The 16,732-nt window shown below is 42.8% G+C and overlaps 1 long non-coding RNA gene across 1 annotated transcript in view; it reads left to right on the top strand.

Annotated features, from left to right (window-relative positions):
* Window positions 1-2,637, top strand: part of LOC110468636 (uncharacterized) — a 118,186-nt gene extending 115,549 nt beyond the window's left edge. Inside the window, exon 3 of the long non-coding RNA XR_002465126.3 lies at window positions 2,602-2,637. This is a non-coding gene — a long non-coding RNA (uncharacterized LOC110468636). The remainder of the gene's footprint in view (window positions 1-2,601) is intronic.
* Window positions 2,638-16,732: the final 14,095 nt, after the last annotated feature.

The following is a 16,732-nucleotide window of genomic DNA, read 5'->3' as shown; positions in this document are numbered from 1 at the left end:
CGTTTTCTAATAACTTTCTCCAGCTGCCAGTTACTTGTTCAAAATGAAACACATATACTGCAGGGGGAAGAAGTGATGTGTTTTTAGGTTAAAAGAAATGTTGTCCAACATCTGTTTGCCACATGGTAGCCTTAACCAAAAATTCTCCCTCTTCCCAGCCATTGCTTGCCTTGCTGTGCACCCATTGGTCACCTTCTCCACTCTAACAGTGGCTGCATGATTCCAGAATCTGTAGGCTTCAGTTTGTTCTCAGCCAACCCAAACTCCCATTGGAGTTCACCTGGTGAAGCAGTCAAAAAAAGGGATTGAGAGACTCAAAACACGGTTCAGAGCACCAGAGTCCTCCGAGTTCTGGCAGGAACCAAACACATCTTCGGTAGGTGGCCTCCACAGAAAATCGTGAGCCCTCTGAACACGGGCTCAGCCACACAGCAAAGCCTAGGTTAACCACGGGCGGCTGTAACACCTTCAGGGGTTGTGAGCAGAGCCACCAAAGGCCCCTGAATCCCAGAGCCCAGGCTCCCTCTCCTGGCAGAGCACTGCACGGGAGCAGGAGCGGGGTGCTCCCCGGCACAGCCAGCCTGAACCCCAGCTCACTCTGCCGGAACGGAGCCCTTAGTGAGCAGAGGCTCCTCTCTGCAAGGAGCCCAGTGCTAATCACACAGCTCCAGCTCTACCAGCAGATTAATACAGGATTAGCAAAGGCAAAATCTATTCTAGTGAAGAACATCTGCAACATAGCTTTAGCTGCATAAAAAATATGTACTTGAGCACAGATAAAACTTCATTGCTGCTCATTATCTGCAGTCCTTAAGGTTGGGGGTAGTGCCATTTATTCTCTAATACTCTGATACCAGACTGACTCATGCAACCATGCCATGTTCCTCTCCAACACCACAGCCTTCTTCTGTTTGCTGTTTCCTGTACACACTGAGCCCACAGAGTGCCTCCCCAGACTGCAATTTTCTCCTTGAGAAGCACACATCTACTGGCTAGATGAGAACCTGTCACTGTGGCAGGTCATATACCACACCAGGGATCTCAGTAGCAGTCTCCAATCCTTCAGGAGCATGTGGCATTTCCATATGGGAAAGGACAGCTATTGCCTGTCGATCTGGAGTTGCTTCAGTGACATCCCTGCTTGGTGAAACACATCCTGGCACCACATCTTTGGTCATCGTGGCAGTGGCAGCAGCAGAGCTGGCAGTGTGACACCTGCCTTCATGGCCCAAGGCTGAAGCAAGATCCTTCCCAGCCAGCAACATGTGCTTCCACAGCTTCAGGGAATGAGCTGGCTCCTAATATGCAAAAGACAACAGAGCTCACCCCAAGCACACAGGCCACTGCGAGTGACCCATGCTGCAAGCCACGTGCAGGTACATGAAATTTGGTCATCTCAGCCATTGACCATTAGCACTCTGGCTTGGGCACACCAGCAGTTTATTTCTGCAGTGTTTTGATTCACTTATTCAGCCACCATGGGTGGCTGAAGTCCACTGAATGCCTCCTTAGCAAGTGGTTGGGCTGGGATGCTGGGGAGAGGGTTTGTTTGCATCAGACCTTCTCCACCCCTGCTATTTCTATGGAGAAAGAGGGAACAAGGTTTCCTGCCCAAGTAGAACAACAGGTCTCTCTTAGGGCTCTTTCAGTCTTTGGCAATGATGTTACAGCTCCTGTTTATGAGGAGCTGGAGGCAGCTCACAGATGTGCAAGCTGGTTTCTGCTGTGGTTATGTTTTTGTCTAGGTTTTACACTGGTGCAGTTTTCCCAAGACAATGGGTCCTTCACAGGTCAGTGTCTTACTTCAGGAGGCCCCTTCAATCTCCAGCACCAACTACAGGTCCTGCTTAAATGCTAAGGCCTTACGTTCTTAGAGGTCCATAAAGCAAAGCCAAAGCTGCACAGAAGCCATTCAGTCAAGCCAGAGCCATGGCTTATAAATTATTTCACTGTAAGTTAACCATCTCAATTGTAGGAGACTTTCTATATATTAATCATAATTAAATTACTGTCTCTTCCTCAGGGAGAAAAAATGAGATAATAAATAAGAAAGAGGACAACAAAGGGAAAAGGATACTTCTGGATATTACAAAGATGTCTCAACTTCACTAGCGTATTAGGTATCATAGTCAACTTTATTACTATAATGCCATTTATTACTATAATGCCAAATTTTCTTCAAGAAACAAAGGTTCCTCCCCTGCAAATGCTCACACATTACCTCAGTATGCCCTCAATCCTGCATCAGATTGTGCTTCTATGCTGTTCTGAAAGAACTTTACTATAAGAAAATTAAGATTCTTTGTGACCTGAAAAGCAGTGGTTTCATTTTTGTGCTTTGACTCTCTTTAGAATTTTGTCCCTAGTGGTTATTATGTTTCTATGATAAAAACAAAGCTCATTACTAATGTACTATATTCTGGAATATGTCTCATAACTAATCATTCCTCCCAACTTAAACAGCATTACCAGTGTTAATGGATTGTACCTAGTTTTGTTTGTTCAATCTGGTATTTGAACTGAGGATATATTTTGAGATATCTGAATATACTAATGATTTTTCTCACATTTTTCTTCTAATGCTATACCTACTTTTCTCAGTTTGTACATGTTTGAAATGGTGGTGTCAATCCTGACCAGCAGAGATCCCAGACTGAGTCCTTCCTCTGAAGATGACAGGCTGCATTTCCTGAATTAACAGGCCCAGCACAAGACTTGCTCTCACCACCCTTACTCAGGCAAGAAGCCCTTTTCACATTGCTGATACACATGAGGTTTGTGCCAATACATGGGGCTGATAAGTGTTCTGTAGCCATAAGAACAAGCAAGCAGTCAATTACCTAAACTTTGTAATTGATCACAAATGTGGAGAAGTTCTCCATCAGAGTCTTTAAATCAAAGCTGATTATCTCTCAGAATGGGACAGTCAGTTTAGAAATGGTTGGTGGTGACACAGAAATTATGGGGCAAAGTAGTTATAAGGCTGCTTTTATGCAGCAGACCAGACTAAAGACAAGTGCTGGATTCTCTACCTGGGACAGGACAGCCCCAGATGTGTGTATAGACTGGGGAATGAGAAGCTGGAGAGAAACCCAGAGGAAAGAGCCCTGGGGGTCCTGGCCATGGCCAGTTGAATGTGAGCCAGCAGTGCCCTGGCAGCCAGGAGGACCAGCCCTGTCCTGGGGGGCACCAGGGACAGCATGGCCAGCCAGGCAAGGGAGGGGATTGTCCCGCTCTGCTCTGCCTCACCTCGAGTCTGGGGGCAGTTTTGGGCACCAAAACATAAAAAAGACATTGAGCAGTTAGAGGGAGTCCAAAGGAGGCCCCGAGGATGGTGAAGGGCTTGGAGGAAGCTGAATGAGGAGCAGCTCAGGCCCCTTGGTCTGTTCAGCCTGGACAGGAGAGACCGAGGGCAGAGCTCACTGCAGTTCCAGCTTCTGCTGAGGGGAAGAGCAGGGCCAGGCTCTGATCTCTGCTCTGAGGTGACACTGACAGGAGCTGAGGAAATGCCCTGAAGCTGAGTCAGGAGAGGTTTAGGTTGGATATCAGGAAAAGGTTCTTCACCAGAGGGTGGCTGGGCACTGAACAGCTCCCCAGGGCAGTGGGCACAGCACCAGCCTGGCAGAGCCCCAGCAGTGTTTGGACAATGCTCTCAGACACAGGGTGTGACTCTTGGGGATGATCCTGTCCAAGGCCAGGAAATACATGATCCTCATGGATCTTTTCCAACTATGTTATGATACTATGAATTTTTATCTGGGGAGTGTGCTGTGTATGCCCAGAGGCACTATTTTTTATAATTTTGCAGAGCTGTGCATCTGTGGGTGGAGCTGTCATTCTGCCTCCCAGGTGTCTGTTATGGAAGAGATCTTGAAATGGACTGTGTTGTGTAGAAAACATTCACTGCCTCACCCCCAGCAGCAGCTGATGCATTAGGAGGGAGCTGCCCACCTTTAGTTTACAGACCAGTTTGGCCCCACAGCTTGCTAGGTAGACAGGCCAGCACACTCATACTGGTACCAGGAATCTTGCTACTGATTGTGCTCACCCAACTATGCTGTATCAGCATGTCCAAGACTAGTTACAGCTAATAAGGCTCTATCTGAAGGGAAAAATGAGACTAGAGTGAGATTTATGACAATTCCAAGCACAGAATAAGCAATATGAACAGATGAGCCTCAAAGAATGGTTAGGTGCTCTTTACATACAAATATTTCAGAGGGAAAAATAAGAAAATAATAGAATGAACTACAGCAAACACTTTTTCTAAATAGAGGTTTTCTGCATTTCCCATGACAGTCAGTTGAATGAGGGAAGAAAAAAAAAAAAAAAGGGAAGAGCAGAAACTGCTTGCAAGACAGAAAAAACCTTGAGTGCCAAGAAAACGCTCCAGATTTTTTTAGAGATGCACAGCTCTTATCTCAGTCCTGATTCATCACAGTTTAGTCCCAGAATTATTCAGAATTCAAGGACCTTGCTCCTGCGGGGTTAATGGGTTACATTCAGCAGTGAAACCCATGACACAAATAGCTGCTTAATTATTCAATCCAGACAGGATTTAGTGGTAATAGAAATAAAAATAACAATGGCAAAAATTGCATTGTTTTACATTTTATAGGTGAAATGATTTTTTCTCTTAACTGTATAATTCAGGACTGTGCACAGGCAGGAGGAGGCCCATATAAAGGAGGGGTTGTGCTGCTTGTGACACAAAAGATTAGCATGCCCATAACTGAAGAGGAGGAAAAGGAAAACACTGCCATAAAAGTGACAGTAGAGGTGAAGAATTGTGGTGAATGTGTAATGCACCACTGAAAAGACACAGAAGAAAACATAGCAAACTAAAAGTCTTATCCTATCTACCCTGCTATTCCAAAACACCGCCTCATCTGAAGGGAAGAAGCTGCTGTTCTTGTTGGCTCACACCATTTGTTCATAAATACAGGCAAGAAATGCTGAAGTGATAAAATTGCCATAATTATTATCTTTGTTCAGGAAATGCAGTGGTGGTTTTCCACCTGGAATTTCATTCAGCAGCCCTTGTGGCTTTACCAGTCAGGAGCTAAAGGCACCAAGCACAACTGCCCTGGGAGCAACCACAGGAAATCAGCACCTGAAATGCACCAGCCACTCGGGGTGTCAAAGGAAGTCACAGACACAGGAGCACCTGGAGTATGGGTCAGTCCTGTTATGAGGATTTGTGTGCAGTAACCAAAGATGCAGTGCCAAAACAAACCTGGCAGACATATGGCACTCCAAGAGCAGGCAAAACCCATGGGAATCAATGGGTCTAAACTGGGGGTTCTGGAAAAGGTCACACTTAGCATTTATTTAATTGAGCCCTGTTTTGAAAGCATGCTGTGCAGCAGGATGGAAATAGGAATCCATAAGATATAAACAGGATCACTTTAAATCCAAATCATCACTAAATGCAATGCTGCTGTGTATGGGGAATATCAAATTAGGGGGCTGATTCCCAACCCCCACCAGATTCTTGTCTTTCTGCAGCTTCCCAGGGGATGAGCTACAGGTAGGACTTTCCTGTTAAGCCCTGGTTAAACAGATATCTGAGTTTGGCTAGGGCTCATGGTAAAGCAGGCTAAATTCCTTGTTCAGTTGATGACACTGGCAGTCCTGGTCACTTGCTCTCTTATCTTCTCACTGTGATTTGCTTTGGTAACTGGTCTGATGCAAGTGGGGTGGGAGTGTGTGTGTTAAGCCAAAACATTTTTTAGCTTAAAAAAAAAAAACAAAAAAGAATTTTTCACATGTAAAGTACCCAAGTCAGAGCAATTTAAAAGGCTGAGTTTGGGATCAAGTTCTGAGTCACATCCAAATTTCTATCTTCCTCCTGTTTCCCTCCCCATCATTGTTTTTCATCATGTCATCAAAAAAGAGGGGAGCAAAAGGAAAAAATGTAATGGCAAAAATGCCAGAATATCCCTATACCTCTCTTTGTCTCTCTCTTTAAACATTTGAAAAAGTTGAAGTTTTTACAACAGATTAAACAAATTTGGGCTATATACCTTGCATTTTTCTCTAGTGTATTTCATACTGTGCAGCAGTCAGATGAAAGTTGTGTTTGGATAAATTGGGAATAAAAGGACTCTGTTGTGTTCTTCATAGAATTTACATAAGGCCTGCATTGTCAACATATTGGAGGCAAGCTAGAGATGATAATTTTGTGTTTGGCAAAAAGATAAAGGATTTCTGCCTGCATGCTGCTAGAAGTAAGGGATTGTTCTACAAATGACAGTGAAGGAAAGGGAGTTCTGTTGTTTTGTCAGAGAAGGAAAAGGATTACTGTGCAAATGACTCTCAAGGAAAAGGATTAGACCATGTATGACATGGAAAAGAGACATCATTGTACATGGAAGGGACAGGGCAATGTGTGTGGTATTTCTCAAGAAATAAGAATATTGTGCCCAGAGTATACCACAGCTGAGACTGGGGGTGCCCCATGCCAGCCCTGCTGGTCTGCTGGGTGTCCAGGACTTTCCTTCTGACTTAGGAATCCCGCCCTCCCAGCTCTAAGATAGATGGTTGTTTTCTACATATGACTAGAGGAGCAGTGTAAGCATAGGCAGATTGCTGGTTTTGTTGTTTCTTTAGGAAAAAAGAATTAAATATCAAGCTGCATAAGAAAAATATGAATGAAACAAAAGGTTTTAATTTTCTCTATGGCACTGAGAAGTGTTTCAGTCATTGTCTCTGTGGAAGTAGATATTTACATTTCCATGATGCAGCAGCCATCAAGCCCCAATTTTGGCTGTGCTTTTCTAAGACATAATAGGTAACAGTACATGTTTGGGGTGAGAGCTGTGGTGCATTGCACCGGTTTTGTATTATGAGAAAGGAGAAGTACCAAGAAGAAGAAGAAGAAGAAGAAGAAGAAGAAGAAGAAGAAGAAGAAGATAGGAATTATTTCTACCTTTATAATCCCAATTTCTGGTTCAGGACTTCCCAGTTATTTGGGGATTTGTTTGTTTTCTCACCATGATCCTGACATCCTGACTCATAACATGTCACTCTCTAGAGCCCTGCAACACTTTGTACCAGGAACTGCATTTCGGAAAAGGTGAAGCTGGGGTCAAACGCATTCCTGCTAATTGTACCGACTGCAGGAAAGTTATTCTGCGATTGAATTTGCCCTCTGAAGTTAAAGGGGGAAGTTGCTAATTGCTTTTAAGGAGGACCCAGAAAAATGACTGCGGGCTGGCCAAGAACTCCCTTGGCCAGGCAGCGCATGCTCCCCCGGCACATGGGAGATAAGCACAGCTAATCTTTTGGGGGAGTGTGGTATGTGAGGAGGATGTGCAGCTCAAACTATGTGAGGGCTTAGAGGGAGATTTACAAAAAATAACCGTGATAGAAAATGGGTTTCTGTACATCCGTGCATTTTGTACTGCTGGTAGTCATTGTGTAGAAGAAATCTACCACAGCAACCTGATCTCTTCAAAGCTGCCACCAGTGCAGTGCAATGGCTCTTTTCTGCAATGTTTTTACAATGTTCTGAATGTCCTCAGGCTCCACAAAGCCTACATCTACTCTTACCATTATCTGACCAGGCAGCATATATGTTTCATCTTGATCTAACCTTTTCTTGTAGTTTTCCTGCTTATCAAATCTGCAGTCTCTCTCTGAGTTGAAAAATTCAGGGCAAAGAGAGACAAATAAGGTCTAGTTTGTACAGAATATCACAGAGCAGTCCTAGCTTGTTGAAGAGGAATATCACAAGGACAACCAGACTCTGCTTCTCTGCTAAAATTTATGACTGTGTATATCAAAGTAAGTCTCTACTCATCATCCCGTTTTAATTATTTCCTTTTTTCCACTTTCCCCAGAAACTCTAACTTCCTAAACCTTTCCTACTCAGAAGTCCAAGTTCTGAAAACTTCTGCAAAGCTATCTTGTTTTGTGAGTGCCTCTGTTGACTGAGTCATCCTGCCCCTTATTGCTGAGAAGTGTAGCCCTGCAAAGGAAGGGGTGACTGCCTGGTGCTTGGCAAGGTTTGCAGCTTCCTACATGAGGAAGTGTATGGGGAAGATCTAAGGTGATGTATTGGCTGAACTTCCTCAAACCTGGGCTGAAATTCATGAATGAGGGAATTAGACAGAAATTTGCAACATCCTGAGATTGCTTAAGTTGCAGAGCTCTTAGTGGCTACTTTAGGCAATGGAGAAAGCTATAGCCAATCTTGTTTTAAAAATTACTCTATCCTTGCAGAAAGAACACCAGGGGTTGTAAATAAGATTTCAGCTGACAAAAGTTTCTCTCTGAGTTCTCTGGGGGGAGGTAGCAAAACTGTCAGACTGACTTTTTGCATTGAGCTCCAGCTGTCAATTCCTTTTGCTTGCTGGCTGTTACTGCTGGGTGCAGGCTCCCATTTGAAGTTCTTGGGTTTGAGAGGGAGCACCTCCTAGAGCTCAGTCAGACTGCTGCAAGCACACACTTCCAGTATGTCTTTGGTCTTTGAAAACATGAAGGAGGGGAGCAAATTGCCCTGACAATTGAAATTTAGCAGGTCTGGTTCACTGCTCAGTGAAGTTGATGGGAGACTTTCCTTTGACCTCAAAAAGAAAGGAGCAGCAGATTAATTCTGTTTAATGCAAAGAAAAAGGGAGAGTAACACCAGCTAAGAATGAAAAGCTGAGTGATACGTGTCCAGTTTGAAACACGTAACAGGTAAAAGTTACCCAAAAGTGACTTAAATAAGGCTGGGTTCTAAAAGTATTTCATACAAGGGGTCTGCAAAAGCCATTTGCAGCCATTCCCCTGTGCCACTGTGTGGTCTGGGCTCAAACTTCAGTATGTATCTCCCAGGAGGCAGGCACTGGCTGTGGAGGAAGTTTTATGGTGGAATCAGGAGAAACTCAGAGTTTTCACCTCAAGTTTCTCCAGTTTGGCAGCAGTCAATGTTGACTTGAACCTGGTACCCATAAGGAAGATGAACATAAACTTCTCAAATGAAAAATGTGATCACCAGCAGCATGGAAACAGCATCAATGCTGCCATGCAGGCAGAGTAAGAAACTATCTGGGGCTACTGGGCAAGAGGGTTGGCACTGACCCCAAGGGAGCTGTGGTTTGATGAGGGAAATCACTTAGCTTATGAGTAGGCCCACCATTTACCAACACTCCTTCCCAGAGTAGAAGCAGGACAAACAAGCAGCAGTAAGGCTGCTTTTCTGTCATGTAAATGCCTAACAAAGATGTTGGCTTGCAAGGAAATGGAGCATGGCCCAAATAAAGGCTATCTGGTGGCACTGAGTTCTTCTGTGATTTTGCTCTTTCCTTAGGCTGGTATTTTGCAACCCAAGATTTCAGTTCGGGCTTACTGTTCAGAAAGACATTTGAAAGTAAGTCAGAGGGAAATCCTCCTCTCATTAACCCACCTGTATTGCAAAGCTTTTTATTTTCTCTGTTAAAGATGATGAAATTGCTAACCCAAACAACTCCCTGCCCTTCATTTAGAGATTAGTGACTTCAGCACAAGAAGAACAAACAAGAGTGCTGAACTTAAAGCTTGGCAAGCTCAAAGCCTCCCAGTCTGAGATGAGCAAGCAAGAGGACACTCAGCAGTGACAGTATTTTTGTCTCTAACAAATGAAGGGACTGACAAGCTAGTGATACAGGCTTGGGAACCAATCAGCCAAGCCCATCCCTGGTGTAAACCTGGTATTACTCCAATTCAAACAATGCAAAAGGGGCAAACAAGAAACATCCTTGGTAGCAAATGTGATTAGATGAAGCAAACGGTGAAAAATCTCCTGTAACTGCAGTCCATCATGCAATTAGTTTCCTAACAGCTTCACCATTCAGGCGGCCTCTTCCCTGGCACAGTGCCGCAGCAGCCAAATAAATCAGCTTTACATACACGACTGTCAGACAGAACTGCAGCTCCAGCCCTCTGAAGCAAAGCTGGAAGGCTCAACTGAAAGAAAGAGAGCCTTGAATACAAAGGGGAAAGCAGTTCAATGAGGAAAGGAGGATGTAGCCAAACAGCACTGGAGAAATACCTGGAGGCACCCAAGAGCCCCTACAGAACAGCAGGGCTTGCAAAAGCAGTCTGTAGGCAAAGGCCCTCGTATCTCTGGCCCTGTTGTTGAGATTAAGTGCCATCATTGGGAATAATGGTGAAGTGGAATGCATATTTAATTAGAGAAATCAATGAACCCAAATGATTGGGAGGGGGCAGATCATTAAGATCCAGCTCCTGCTGCCCCTACTCAGCAATATTTGAGACTGCCAGCACTGCAAGCAGGTCTGATGCTAGCACATCACCAGCGAAGCAGAGTGGACTTTTGTGGCTGCTGTTTTGCATGTGGAAGTCCTGAGAAAAGAATAGGGAGCAGCATGCTCTGTTCATGTGAAAGCTGCCATCTTCAGAAATGAAAGCAATAGGTAGGAAAGAAAGCAATCACACAGCACTGGGGCAAAACTGGGCACAAATGGGCACAGTCACACCACACAGACACATTGGGAAGGGTTTTGTTTTTCACAGTAGTGTTCCTTTCAAAGGCTGGCTGAAAATTATTTGACAGAATCCTTTTTGCCTGTAAACATTATTTCGTCAAAAAGATTTACCGGTGTATACATCAATTACAAAAGGAAAAAAAAAATCATAGCAGAGATTTTTCTGAAATGTTTTAGGGCTTATTTCAGTATTGTCATCTTTGTGTTTATTTTCTCTCATAGTATTTTAGAAAGGGTAGGGCTGGAGAATGAAAGTAAAACTCAGCACCTAACTTCTGACTGAGTGACAACGTTTCGTTACACTGGCCATTTTCACTTCATTTTCTTTTGATTTTGTTATATACTGAAATTTTAAAAAACCTTTCCTGGGCAACTGTGTTACATAGTGCTCATGTAACTCTAGGAAAATGTTTCCTGACTTCATACAAGCAGAATTAAAAGGGAACCCAGATTATTTTAGGGGCTTAGAGATAGGGAAGCAGAATTGGCATTTTCTGTAATATATGCAAGAGCTGACTGAAAAGCTGTGAAGTTTTGCAGTAAGTAACCTTGTAAATCTATTTGGTTTGTGGCTGGGAGGGGGAAAGAAATGAAAATTAACCAATAAAATGCTTCACAAAAATATTAGGCTGATCTGAATCAAGAAAATAAACTATTTCAATTCCTTGGTTGGCTATGTAACATTCCTTATAGCTCCCTTAGAAAACTGTGGAAAGGAAGGGATTTTCTTGCAACAACATTTTGGGATTAACTGAGCTATTTTGCCCAAGGCATGATTTAAGGTACTTTCTTATTAGGCACAATTCATGTCAGTTTTTGCATAAGAACCCCCAATCTGCAAATATTTCTAGTGTAATACCACTGAAGTCAGTGAGTTTACACTAGGGATTAATTTGCTCTCATCCTGTTTCCTTCACTTTATATATTTGCCTTGGAGAACAGAATTACCCCAACTTAGTTATTTATCAGATGCAGAAAATTGGCACCCTTTTGGAAAAGCATTAAAAGCATCTTACAAGAGATCCTGCTCAAGGTGATACCTGTCATGCTAAAGCAGTGCAGCACCCGTGATCATTTTAATTGATACTTTTAGATTAAATGATCTGGACTACTGCAAACCATCTGAATTAAATATTAAAAATAAAAAGTAGCATTTGCATATTAATAACTAACTTCTCCACTTGAATCCATGCAGGGAACTACCACTGACTCATGATCCAGATCCTAAAGTACTTCCAGTAACATAAAGACTTTGTACCCAGTGTTTGGCTTCTGTGGGAATGGCCTGAGGTTTTCTGAAGACAAGACACACCCTATCCCATGGTAATTTTTATTTCTTTGTCTAAAGCAAAGGATTATTTTTTAAGCAATTGAAAAAGAAAATATATTGGTCTGCAAATAAATCTAAATACTTATAAAGATGTTTCAGAGGCTATTAAACTACTCAGTCATTAGATCTAAAGATATTTTAGGGTATGTTTAATTTAGTGGAAGATGTGCCTAACCTTTAAAATTGAGCCAGTGTTCTGTGTAACACTGATCATTTTCAAATTATAGCTGATAAAAATATAATTGTAAATTATTTTAAGTACTTGCTTGTATGTTTTTACTTTTCATTATAAATTTACACGTTCTGACATGTTCTAACCACTGGTACTGAAATCAAATCCACTGGGAGTTGGATCTCTTCACAACAGTCCTGATGTAGAATCCATTAAGCCTCTTGGTTTGAACTGCACTGGGTTTTTTGTTACGTTTTTCATCTGTATGTATAAACCTAGAAGGTAAAGATATTAATCACAAGAACCAGACTGAGATTTCAAACTTATTTGCAACGGAATAAGTTAAAGTAACTTGAATGAGGCTGAGGAAGTTATTCTGGATTTACACTCCACAGTGTAGCCAATAAAAAATGTCAATAAGTGAAATGAATATTAAATTTTGACCAGCATACCATTCCCATGGAAAAATGGAATTTTATACAGTTGCAAAGCATTCCATCTACCTGAAAGCTGTTTTCTTTAGGAAAACTGTCCTGATAGAATTTTTTTAACCTTTTTTATGCCAAACTCACAGTTCATACAAATAAGATGCTCCTCAGGAGATGTTTGTGAAAGACCAAGCCAGTGAGCACACACATACACATCCCTACCTAGTTGTGCTTGAGGTTCTGGGAGTAGAAAACAGGAAGGATGGGACAGTATCTGAGGTGCTATGAGAGCAGTTGGAGTTTAATACAGGAAAGCACCTAGATTTTTGTTTTCAGAAATAATAAAACCACACCTGATTTAATTTGAGACTGAATAAAACAATACTATTTTTATTCTTAAGGAAGAATTCCTGGACATCCCTTACCTCCATTGTTGTGGAGTCTGGTTTCTTTTTAAACAAAATGAAAATTCTGAACTGCATGCTGTAACTATGCTCACAGTTTGAACTGAATTTTATAGGTCTGAAACCACACTTCACAGAGAATAAGCTGATTGCATGAGAAAAGTCTGAATCTGAGGAAGACTCAGAAGCCCTGGCTGAGGATCAGGTTGACTGTGACTGAGGATAAGTCAACTAGGGCAGACCTTCACAGGGATGTGCCTCCCAGAAAAGCAGTATTTTGAACATCTCAGCCACAGTGTCTCTGTATGAATTCTATAATGACATCTTTGGATAAATAAACGAAGGACCAGCTGAATTAAGGTATCAATACAAATCTAAAGAGCAAAGGCCCGCCTGATACAGTGATTGCTTTACTGGAAGCAGTGCGGGCATCACCTGAGAGTTTCCATGTAGAAACCCCCACCCTTTCCGTGTAGAGACTCCCACCCTTTCTTTCCCCAGCACACAGGATTCCGTACAGGATACTAAACCCGCTTATTTCCCATGCCATGTGTCCCTGCTGTTTTCAGCAGCACCGCCCAGCCCGGGTCCCTCTCCGCAGCCTGGCTGTGTGTGCCGGGCAGAGCTGCTGTCTGCCCAGGAGATGGATGGGCTCGGAACCCGCTCTGCCTCCCAGCTCTCTGGAAATGGCCTGAGCTGTGGATTTCAGCCATTGATCCGCTGCCCTCCCCCTGTCCCTCCTTCTCCCTCTTCCATTCTGGCGCTGCTGAGGGCTCCGTGGCTGGCTGGAGGCGCTGCCTGCCTGGGGCACGCTCCCACGGCAGCTCCGCTTGCTGGGGAGGAGGGGATGCACCGAGGGGTGCGGGCTGCTTTGGGCTTCCAGCGCCAGCGTTCTGTGAATTAAACCCGTTAAAAAAAAAAAAAAAAAAAAAAAAAGAAAAGTAAAATCAAGCAGCTGTAGATGCTGTCAGAGCTATTCCATAGTAGCTAAATGCATCTGCTTTTTCTCACCTCCAAAACGAATCAATATGGCTTTAAATGATTTCCCTGATGCCTGGATTCCTTGCCTTATGCTGCTGTTAGCCCAGACATGCAATTGCTTGGTCATTCCCGCCTTGTGTTTTCAGTCTCTCTCTCCTGGTTTCTTCTTGCTGCTTTCTCTTAAAAATACATATAAAATACTCAGCAGAGCAGGTTGGTTTTGCTCACATGTCATTTTCTCACACACAGTTTGCCATCCTTTGCAGCCACACACACACTCATCACAGTGCCTTAATACCTGCCTGCCTGGCTCTCTCTCCATCCCTCTCCCCCTCCACACACACACACAGGCTGCCCGGCTGATTGCTGCCTAAGCAACATCTGCTTATCGGGAGTTTTTCTCCTGATGCAGTGGTTACTGGGGAAGTGCTCAGGTTTTCTTGCAACTCTGTCTGTCAAAGATATTCATGCTTTTAATTTTTTTTTTTTAATAAATAATCTCTTGAGTTCTCCCATACAGCTTCACACACCCCTCATTCTGGGCAGGCAAATTTGATTGTAAATCTATCATTACTGTCAAAAGTAAAAGACCTCCACACAGATTAAACCCATGCTTTGGGGCTGCCCCATTTTCCTAGATCCTGCCTAATCTTGGATTTGGATTGTTCAGAACATGAGGTATCACTGATGATATAAAAAGCCTTCAGAAATGCTTATGCCTCATCTGGGTATATTGATATACAAGAGATCTGCTCAGAGAAACCTGCAGTCCATCAGTGCAGCTGGCTGAGGCAGGAGCCCCTCCAACCCCCTTATCACTCCAGTGGTGCATATAAACATATTAGCTGCTTATTTCAGGCAGATCCCTCAGCTTACAAATCCAAACTGTTTTTGCCAGCATCATCCCTTTTTTTTGTATTTATTTATCTTTACTGTGTATTGCTGTCTCACGAATTTTGCATTTTGAGGTGCTTTTCTGTGCCCAACCACCCGCGTGAAGCACGTAGGAGATCATTACTGGCTTCTGATTAGCACTGCACATTTGAGTGGCGTGCTGGAGGCAAAAATTTGAAGTGTATCAAAATGCAAATATGTCCCTATTGACCTCTAGAAAAACGTGTTAGACTACAAAGTATTTTCAAAAAAGCCAGAAAGGAAGAGGAGAAAGAGTATGAATTTGCAAATATTTGTGATACTAAAAAAAAGTTAATCAGGTATTGTTACTTAGAAGCTTGAATTCTGTGTAGCACAGCTTTCTTTTGTCTAAAAATAGAGAGGGGAGAGACTAAATGATGATACTTCTGCCTACTTTGTGTCTCACTCCACTTCCTTTGCTAAAGAACTACCAAAGCGAATGGGGTTGATTGTGGTGCATAATTTTTCAATCTGCCATGACTCAAATATGTAGTCTAATACATGGCAATGCCCCAAAAGAAGAGACACAGAAATTATTCATGATCCTTCTTTCAGTGTGAAAGACTCCTTCTATAACCTCAGATTAATAACTCTTCGTTTAAGAAGTAAATTATTTTCACCAAGAAAAGTCAGAAGCAGTCAAATTTGCCTGGAGAAAGTAAGGGTGGTATTAAGGCAAGTGACATCCCTGCAGTGAGGTATGCCAGAGAGCTGTACTGGGAAAAAGATGCAATATTACCCAAGTTATTTGAGCTGGTTTCTTTTACCCTCACTAGTAATTGTGAATATACCCTTTCACTACGGAAGACTGCAGAAAAACATTGGGTTTTGCTGGGAAAAAATCAGTCCTGTGCCGCAGAAGGAAAGCTTATGGCCTGCCCTGACCCTTAGTTTTCACAATGCTTTACTGCAAATACTTGTTTGCCTGAAGGCATCACTTCTCTCTTATTCCCTGACACAGAACCAAAAATATGTCATCCCAAAGCAAGTAAAATGTTTTCAGGTAACCTACCCCATCCAAGCAGGAGTTTGTACGAGAATTCAGTATTTGCTCAGTGTTGAAATTAGCACTGCTGGTGTAATGAGGGCAGGGGTTAGAGCACCCTCTGGGCCCCTCACTGCCTTCTGCATCACTGCTGTTTGGTGTTTGGGGATGGAAGGAAAGCCACACAGCAATGCTCAGCTGCTTCTGACTGCACTCAGCAGCATTTCTTCTTAATCGTCAAGCCTTTTGAGTGTCTAATGTGACAAACACAACAGAGAAGCAAAGGGAAGGGAAACAGCCTTAGCTGTGATGACCACTCACTTCGGAAGAGCACGTGGAAGAAGCAGCAGGAACTCCCCAGAAGTCCCAAAGGTTGTTTGCCAATGCTTATCTGGTTTCTGTCTGGCTATTGCTTCATCGCACTTGATCATAAACTACAGCCATCTAATGCTAATGACCATGCTAATGACCACCCTAATCATGCATTTGAAATATTAATAAAAATAATTATGTCATGTGACTGCTTTTTAACCAGTTGCTTTCAGGACTTTAGAGCAGTATTATAAAAGACGTGCATTTATAAATTATTAGTCTTGAGCACATAAGCACTGCATACTATGGGGAGCACTTTCGTAGCACTTTAAATTAATTTATTGTTATTCATTCCAGCTGTCTGTGATGTAAACCTTTGGCTATAAATTTGTACCATCATCCAACATACCATTAAACTAAAGTGGTGCCCGTGCTGGAACATATAATAAAACATATGAATAAGATTTCTGTGGGGACACTTTTTAAAAACTCTCTTCTCAGTTAATGACACAAGAAAACTATGAGATAACATAGTCACCCTTTAGCTATGCATTCATTAAAATATGTCTGGTGGGGGGAGACTTTTAGACCTGCACTTCTATTGAATACTGACTGAATGTTTTTCTTTACCAGATTGTTTCAATTCATGTCCTATCTCGAGCAAAAGGCTTTGTCTGAAGCTGTCATGACATCACTAGCTGAGACTGCCAGAGGACTTTTGCTGGACCTG

The sequence above is a fragment of the Lonchura striata genome, chromosome 7 (assembly GCF_046129695.1).
Source record: "Lonchura striata isolate bLonStr1 chromosome 7, bLonStr1.mat, whole genome shotgun sequence".
Classification (NCBI taxonomy): Eukaryota; Metazoa; Chordata; class Aves; order Passeriformes; family Estrildidae; genus Lonchura; species Lonchura striata.
The sequence above is the reverse complement of the archived record's forward strand: the minus strand, read 5'-3'. Positions and strand labels throughout refer to the sequence as shown.